Source organism: Chenopodium quinoa, unplaced genomic scaffold (genome assembly GCF_001683475.1).
Source record: "Chenopodium quinoa cultivar QQ74 unplaced genomic scaffold, ASM168347v1, whole genome shotgun sequence".
NCBI lineage: Eukaryota > Viridiplantae > Streptophyta > Magnoliopsida > Caryophyllales > Amaranthaceae > Chenopodium > Chenopodium quinoa.
In genome coordinates, this window is record NW_018743444.1 from 1,922,038 (window position 1) to 1,930,731 (window position 8,694).

Here is an 8,694-nt window from a genome sequence, read left to right on the forward strand (position 1 = left end):
ACCCAAACCCACCCTCGAAACCACCACAATTACCACAACCAAAAACCGCCATACACCCCCGAAACTCTGCCAAAACTCGCCTAATACCCCCGAACTCCGGCGAAAGTCGCCTTATACCCTCGAAACACCTCCGAAAACCCCTCGAAACTCCACCAAAAACCCCCTAATTGCCCTTTTAGTTGTTGAAGGTTTTTTTTAAAAAAAACTTTTATATTGAAAATCGGGGTGGTTTTAGGGGAGCTGGGTCGGTTTTTACTGGGAGGGATGGAAATAGGTGTTTCGGCGGTGGGGATGGGAGGAGCCGAGGGGCTGCCGGAGGTTTGGGGGTTATGTGGTCGTTGGGGAAAATTAGGTGTTTTTTTTTTTTTCTTTTGACCAATTTTTTTTAAAGTTTTTATTATTTTTTATTTTTTTTACCAATTAATTAATGCCATGTGTCACTTAAATAAAATTAAAAAAAAAAGTTTATCCAATTTACAGGTTACTGGTCATAAAGGACCAATAGATGAAGATCCCCTATAAAGGTGGGAGGTGGGATTATTAGATATCAACTTTTTATAATTTTTACTCTTACACAATTATAGATATTTAGCATATCAAATGTGCATAGGGATGCATAATTTCCTCCTTGTTGCAATATTAATAGAATGGAGGAAGTATTAAACAAGACAATCAACCAAATTTGAATTTTGACCCTTTGAAGCAAATATACTTAGACTTGGAGTTTAATTTTGGGGAACATCTAAAAACTCCAACAACAGCAACTTCACTCCAGTCTGCAGCCTTCAGTCGGGCCAAATATATACATACATATAGAGGAAGGCTCATGTAAGAACCATCCTCTATATAAGAACTCAATCTTATATAAGAACCGTTCTCAACCCTTTATTAGTTTTGATGTAACCATCTAAAATGATCCTTTAGTAATGACATTTTTGTAATTTGAGGAGTTCATATTTAGAACATATGAAAAAATTTAGAATATAGGAAAAAATTTAGAACATAAGAAAAATAATTTAGAACATAAGTTTAAAAAATAATTTATAGTTGTATTTTAGCATAGGAAATAAATTTATAACATAAGCTGAAAAAATAATTTAGAATATAGGAAAAAATTTAGAACATAATCTGAAAAAATAATTTGGAACATGGGAACAAATTTAGAACATAAGCTAAAAACAATTAGAACATAGAAAATAATTTGGAACATAAGTAGGAAAAATTTAGAATATAGGAAAAAATTTAGAACATAAGATGAAAAAATAATTTAGAACATAGGAACAAATTTAGAACATAAGCTAAAATAAAAAAATTGGAACATAGGAAATAATTTGGAACATAATTGGAAAAAATTTAGAATATGGGAAAAACTTTAGAACATAAGCAGATAAAAATTTAGAACATAAGAGGTGTTCTTACATAAGAATATATAAATAAATATATATATATATATATATATATATATATATATATATACATATACATATACATATACATATATATACATATACATATACATATACATATATATATATATATATACATATATATATATATACATATACATATATATATATATACATATACATATATATATACATATATATATATACATATATATATATATATACATATATATATATATATACATATATATACATATATATATATATATACATATATATTTATTTCGTATGTGAGAACACTCTTTATGTTCTAAATTTTTACTCGTATGTTCTAAATTTAAATCTGATGTTCTAAACTTTTCCTTATGTGTTCTAAATTAATTCAAATGTTCTAATTTAGTACTCACATGTTCTAAACCATAAATTAGTTAAGTTTAATGTCATAAATTTTAAATAACTTGTTCCAAAATTTGAAATTATATGTTCTAAATTTTAAAACGTGTGTTCTAAGATTTTTAATTATATATTCCAGATTTTGAAGCGTATGTTCTGTTTTTTTTTACTCGTATGTTCTAAATTCTTTACTCACACTTTCTATATTCTATATCAGTTTGTTCTAAATTTTTATTCACATGTTCATAATTTTAAATCAAATTTTCTAAATTTTACTCATATGTTTAAAATTTCATAAATCAAATTTTATAAATTTTTAATCACCTGTTCTAATTCTTAAATCAAATGTTCTAACATATTACTCACACAAATGTTCTAAATTATTACTCATATGTATAAAATTTTAATACTCTTCACATGTTCTAAATTTTTATTAACATGTTCTAAATTTTAAATCAATTCTCATATAAGTATAAATTCTCACATATGAACCTATTCTCACCGGATCCCTTATATATATATATATATATATATATATATATACACTTCCTCCGTTCTTTTTTACTTGACCCGCTTTGACTTTTACACTATTCACTAATCCACCTTTGATCATCTTTTGTGAATTATAGGTAAAGAATTCCTTGACTTTTGCCATAACAATGTTAAATATTTTCTTTTTGGAATGTCATGGTAGTTTAAGACTTTTCAATCATATGATTATTATAGTCCAATGTAGTTATGATTTTCATTTTTTTTTTTTATCAATTTCAGGTTTTTAATCAGATTGTTTACTTTGTTACATGTAAAACAAATGTATTTAATGAGAAAGAATCTGATTATTAATTAAATCTTGATATTTTCACTCTAAATCCTCTAATTATTTTCATTTTATTACATATCCTTTAATTATCAACATTAGTAGCTAGCTAGTAGTAGTATAGTAGTAATAGTAGTAGTTAAAGAAGAGGGTTGTTGCGTTGCTAAAACGGGTCCTGAATTTTTCAAAGAATAAAGAGATAGGAGCACTTGCTGCTGCTCGTATTTTCATTAGGATAAGCTTTTCTATAGCTAGAAAAGTGGGGGTCTAGATTATATCTCGGTTTTCCACTAATTTCTTGTAAGTTATATGATTTTGTTTGTTTTTATAATAATAGTAATAATAACAATAATAATAATGGGAATTTCGCGATGGGTTGAATTATGCTATTCTAATCAAGCCAGATTATATTATGGAGACCAAACCTTATAGTCGTTTCAAGGGGTGCAGCAAGGTGATCCCCTTAGTCCTTTGCTTTTTGCTTTGGTTTTACAGCCCCTGGTGTGTAAAATCAGATAGGCTTTTGATGTACATCTTCAGGCTTGGTATTTGGATGACGACACTATTATTGGTGACACGTTGGTGGTGGGGAAGGTCTTACAATTGATTATTGAGGAATGGCCTCGTTCTGGGTTACGTCTTAACATGGAAAAAAAAGAAGTTTTCTGGCCTACAGAAGACCCTCGAAGCAGGATTGTGGGTGTCTTTACACCTAATACTGCTCGACCTTTGCGTGGTGTTAAGTTGCTTGCTGGTCCTGCTAGTTCCGACTCTGGTTTTAGTGGTGAGCTTGTGATGTAGAGGGTGACCAAGACCATTTCTTTTATGGATAAGGTCGCTATGCTGGATGATCCTCAGTGTGAGCTGTTGTTACTTAGGGCATGTACCGGATTTTCTAAACTCTACTTTGCATTGCGTACTTGTCCTCACTACTACATTTTTGACCTATTGCAACCCCCAAATTCGTTGCATTAGGCATCAAAATCCGTGGAATTAGGCCTAACGCAACGGCCATGTACCGTGGCATCTGCTGGCGTTGCAATAGGTCTAATGCAACGACATATAACACCTAATGCCATGGCATCAATGATCCGTTGCGTTAGATCAATACCTGATACAACGGTTACATTATTGCCGTGGCATTAGGTATTAGCTAATGCCACGGTTTCCTATACCTAATGCCACGATAACCTATACCTAATGCCACGGTTTCCTATACATAATGCCACGTTGCATATTCCCTAATGCCACGGTTCCTAATACCTAATGCCACACAATGCATATACCTAATGCCAATAATAATAATGATAATAAAAAAAAAAAATAAGCAAAATTTTCAATAAAAAAAAATTAGAATTTTATTAATATAAATTAAAATTACGTTGTTATCTATAAGGAAAATTAAAAAATTAAATTATCACTAGTTAAACTAATTAAGAAAAAAAATTAAAAGTTAAAATTAAATCATTTTGTCCCCCAAACAATATTTTCAGCAATTCTTTGAACCACATTATCATTTCTTCTCCTGCTTCTCAAATTTCTCAAGTAAAGCAATTCTGGAAGCATCTTCCACCTGTAGCACTATTTGCACCATATCCAATGGATCTAAATCCCCTGATAAACAAAATACACAAACTTCATCACATTATATCTCAGACCAAATTACAGCAGATACACATATATATAGCAAAAACTACTCACATTATTCCTCCTTTGTTGATACTACTCAGATTTCCCAAAATTTGTTTCATTAGTTTTAGGATTTTGCAGAGTTTAGCAAATTACTCACAAGACAAGAATGGCATATACAAGCATAACAGAAATTAATTATCAGGTTCAGAACAAAATAAAATGCAAAACTCTGCTTACATAAATAAAATTATTTGGACAAATGAACGTGAAAACTGTTATACTCTGAAAACGGCTAATCTGCAAGCATTTTAATCCTAGAAAGCAAAAACAGAAAATAATTTGTTGTAATTTACAGTTATATATAACATCCATTAAATTTGTAATTCACAAGAAAAATACCTCAATCATAGGCATGTATGTCAGGTGTGAGCTTGTTCAATGTCAAAGTTAAGCAGCTCTAGCTTAAAAAATACCTAAGATTGTCAGGCTACAGAAAATGGTCTCACTAAGGCTACTAGAACACTAACCATTTAGCTTAACTTAAGGCAGGTTTTAAATGGATATTATTTCAAAGAAACCTAATTTAAAAAACTTTCCGTATTATCAACAAGATGAAATAATAGTGGAACAACAGACGTAGTTAGAGGAAGGTATACCAATCAATATTTTCTGAGAGGACTCATATATATCTGACTTTCAACAACCTCAAACATCAAACTTTCACAATCAGCTACATGAACACTTACTAAATTGGGACACTAAAGAAGTAACCTCTCTGAACCTTAAAATTGTTAACATTAACAACTTTTATTAAAACCATCCATTGTAAATCTAATATTTCAAATTAATAACCTGGATGCAAATTTTGTACAAGAGGTAAGATTCAGGTCATTAAGCTCTAGACAAATAGACAAATAAGTATAGGGCTGAAATTTTAATTATTCACTAAATCAGAAAAGAATCTAGGTGTGAAAAGTAAGAGAAATTAGTCAATGTAAAGTAGAGGTACTCACATCTAAGCCAGAACAACCCCACAAGCAAAGTTTCTTTTGCTTGATAATAAGCTTCAGGATATATATGATGCAGCTTAGCTTGCTACTTTTCTGTGGACACTTATCACTGCTTTCATCTACAGAAGCATCATCCATGTCAGGATCATAAATAAACATACCACAGTCCATTAACTCCAGAAGAGGTAACTGAGATTGAATACCATTTGTTCATATGCAGAAAGACGCATACATTCAAAATCAAATAGATGAAATGTAATTGAAAGCAACGAAAAAATATCAAGGCAGCACGATTAAATCTAGGCAAGGAATATAAATTTACTTGAAGTAATATTAGGACAAGTAATGAGTTTATATTAATCAACATTAGCTGATCCTCCTGACATTCACTCCACGGATGAGCCCCTAGATAATTCCCCTTGAAAAGAACATGCCAACAAATAAGACATAGCAATAAAAAAATAAACAACTTTGCAATAAATCTATAAACATACGAGAATTAAAGCTCACTCTTTTTGCTTCAAAGTGTGGTCTAGGACTTCATTGGGACGCCTACGTAATCAACTATAATATCAAATCCATGATACATAAGTCATCCCCTGTGCAGAAGAATAATAGTATATGAGGGAACTAAAGATATTTGAAACATAAGAGGATAATTGTTATATCTTGACATATTAGCTATGCAATATCAAAATGAGCCAAACTGGCAACCATCTAAGCACAAACATCGAGAAACCTTGTATGAGCCTTTTACAAATATTAGTGTAATTATTGGTAAGAAATTTTGTCAATATTGTAGAATAATATAATTGGGTAATGAATTAAACAAGAAAATCTAAACTGGGTTAGCTATAAAGGATTATGGCTGAGGTATTTTGGATACTATTGTATACTTCATATGTTATTGGGGCTGATTGTTTAATTTCAATAATAAGATTAATAACTAGAATAAATGATTATCTAAAATAGTAAAAAAAAAAAAAAAAAATATTGCATAACTCACAAATACTGCTTAATCTCTAAAAATCTAGAATTTGTTGTTTATTATTTAAGAACAGTTTCATCCGGCAGTACAATTTTATTTCAAGATAGCCATATAATGAGTTATGAAATATGGCAACATTGATAGTTAGATTAAAATTATCATACAAAATAGAGACATTTTAGAAAAGGAAAATACAACAAATTTCTAATATAACTATAAGACAGAGATTCAGAACATTGAATAAATTGAAATTAGGTAATGCTCACACTCAAACATGCTAATACATTTATATCCATACATGACAATTTACACCTAGCTTATGTATGCATCAGGACAGTTATGCTGAGGCTTGAGAGAAACTCATACAACTTAGAAATGATTTGAAATTCGGGCACTAATCTAGCACCACCTAACAACTACTTGTTTTTTTTTTCAGAAATATCAACTACTTGTCTAAATAACACTAATCTAGCACTTTTCCTCATATCAATTGTTGGTCTAATGATTAATTTAAAATCACAACCCAGATTGTAAATTAACTATCAACCAATATCTATAATCTAGAAAAAAATAATCAAATAAATAAAAAACACAAGCGTTCAACAATACCAATTTAAAACCTTTATTACTTTGAGAATAATTATTAAGAACGAGAGGTCGTGATTAGGAAACTGGAAAATATTATGTTATCTTATCATACCACACAAATTTTAAGTCTGCAACATTTTTAATTAAAAGAAAACTGAAAGAAGTTTTTTGTTTTTTTTTTTTTAATTTCTTCTTCCCTATTTCTCCTCTCCAGCAAAGAGAATGTACAATTGCAGCAACAGATTTCTCCTCTCCACCCTATTAGGTTTTTTCAATTTTGATTTAAAAACAAAGAGAAAGGTACAATTGCAGCAACAAATTTTAACACTTGGGCAAAACAAAAACAAAGAGGTGAAATTGAATCTAAGGTTTAAATGTTGGACAGAAACTTACAACTTGGAAAACTGAAAACCAGGAAGTAATAAGAGGCACCGTCAGATCAAAGGAGACAGAAATCGCTCGTCAAAATTCAAAAACATAGATCGTCCTCAGATCAAAGGTGGTTGCGGCTTGCGGGGTCCATTCCTAGCTCCTTCCTCTAACATCTCACTCCTTAAATTCAAGATGCCGCTGGAAAATTTGAAGAAGAGAACCTGTTTTGGTTTTTTTTTATAAAAAGCCATTTGATTGAGAAAGCTGGGTGGATCGGGTTTGTAGCCTTTTTGATTATTCATGAAAAAGAAAAAAAAAAGGAAATTTGGCGGATTTCTTTTGTTTTTTTAGAGGAAGGGCGGGTTTTCTTAGGAAAGCGTGAAACTTTAATTTTGGAGAAAAATTAGGTGGGATTTTTTAGTGCGCCCAGGTAAAAAGTTCATATTTTACACTCATTGTATAAAACAGCCCTATTGCAAAAAAAAAAAAAAAAAAAAAAAAAAAAAAAAAAAAAGCCCTATTGCAACGGCCAACTCTTATCCGTTGCTTTAGACCCTATTATTGAGAAGGTATTAAGCAGCCGTCGCAATAGACCTAGCTATTGCAACGGTTATGTACGTAGCCGTGGCGTTAACCAAAATTTAGCCGTTGCATTTGGTTAAAAATGTAGTAGTGTCCTCCTATTACTTTTGAGATGGCTCAGCGCACTTTCGATGGGGCTCTTCATTCTTCCTTGGAGCGTATTGTTACTGCTTCGGGGCATGGGTTTGGTGTTTATTCCGCAGGTGATGTTCGTCACTATGCTTTTCTTGCTTTTCGGCTGCAGTATGATGTACTGCAGACACAACCTCTACAATATGCTGGCATTGTTGGTCTTGGACAAGCCTTTGAGGATGCGTTGGGTCAGTTTAATGGAATAGTGGAGTCTGATATTCTGAGTAATCCTAGTGAGGGTCGCTGCTCCTAAACTCATGAAGAAATTGGCAAATATATATTTCACTAAGGTTACCGCTTCTGCAGAAACTTCTTAATCTTTAACTCCTCGACAATCAGCATTATGGAAATCACAGCAGGGAGATCACACCTTTGCTTCGCTTCGGGCGGTCCCTATTTTGGGGTTGGGTCAGACGATGAACGTCAAGACTTATCGATGTGCGATGTGCTACCGGTTGGGTGTTCCATTGTTCTCTATCACGACACCGTGCTCTGCTTGTTCAAGGGTTTTTGCTGAGGATATTTTCGGTGATCACGCGGTGTCTTGTACTGGTATTATGGGTATTAAACATCGGCATAATGTTGTTCGAGATACCCTTGTTGATGTTTGCTATCGATTAGGGATTTCATCTATAAAGGAGGTGGACATGGGGTTATTTGGAGGGAACGACGGGGCTCTCAGACTTGCAGATTTGTTACTTTATTCATGGGGTCGTGGTCGCAATGTCTGTGTTGACTTGACAGGGTCTTCTCCATTGACACAATATGGGATTT

General features: G+C 31.9%; 1 long non-coding RNA gene across 4 annotated transcripts; it reads right to left on the reverse strand.

Moving 5' to 3' along the window:
• Window positions 1-4,010: 4,010 nt before the first annotated feature.
• Window positions 4,011-7,843, reverse strand: LOC110739187. 4 transcript variants are annotated; one of them, XR_002514746.1, is made up of 4 exons: window positions 7,228-7,841; window positions 5,769-5,857; window positions 5,262-5,676; window positions 4,011-4,230 (listed from the first exon to the last, which is right to left on the reverse strand). It is a non-coding gene; the product is annotated as an uncharacterized LOC110739187 (long non-coding RNA). The 4 variants fall into 4 exon arrangements; XR_002514745.1 differs by having other exon boundaries at window positions 5,262-5,377; window positions 5,581-5,857; window positions 7,228-7,832; XR_002514747.1 differs by having other exon boundaries at window positions 5,262-5,377; window positions 5,753-5,857; window positions 7,228-7,809.
• Window positions 7,844-8,694: the final 851 nt, after the last annotated feature.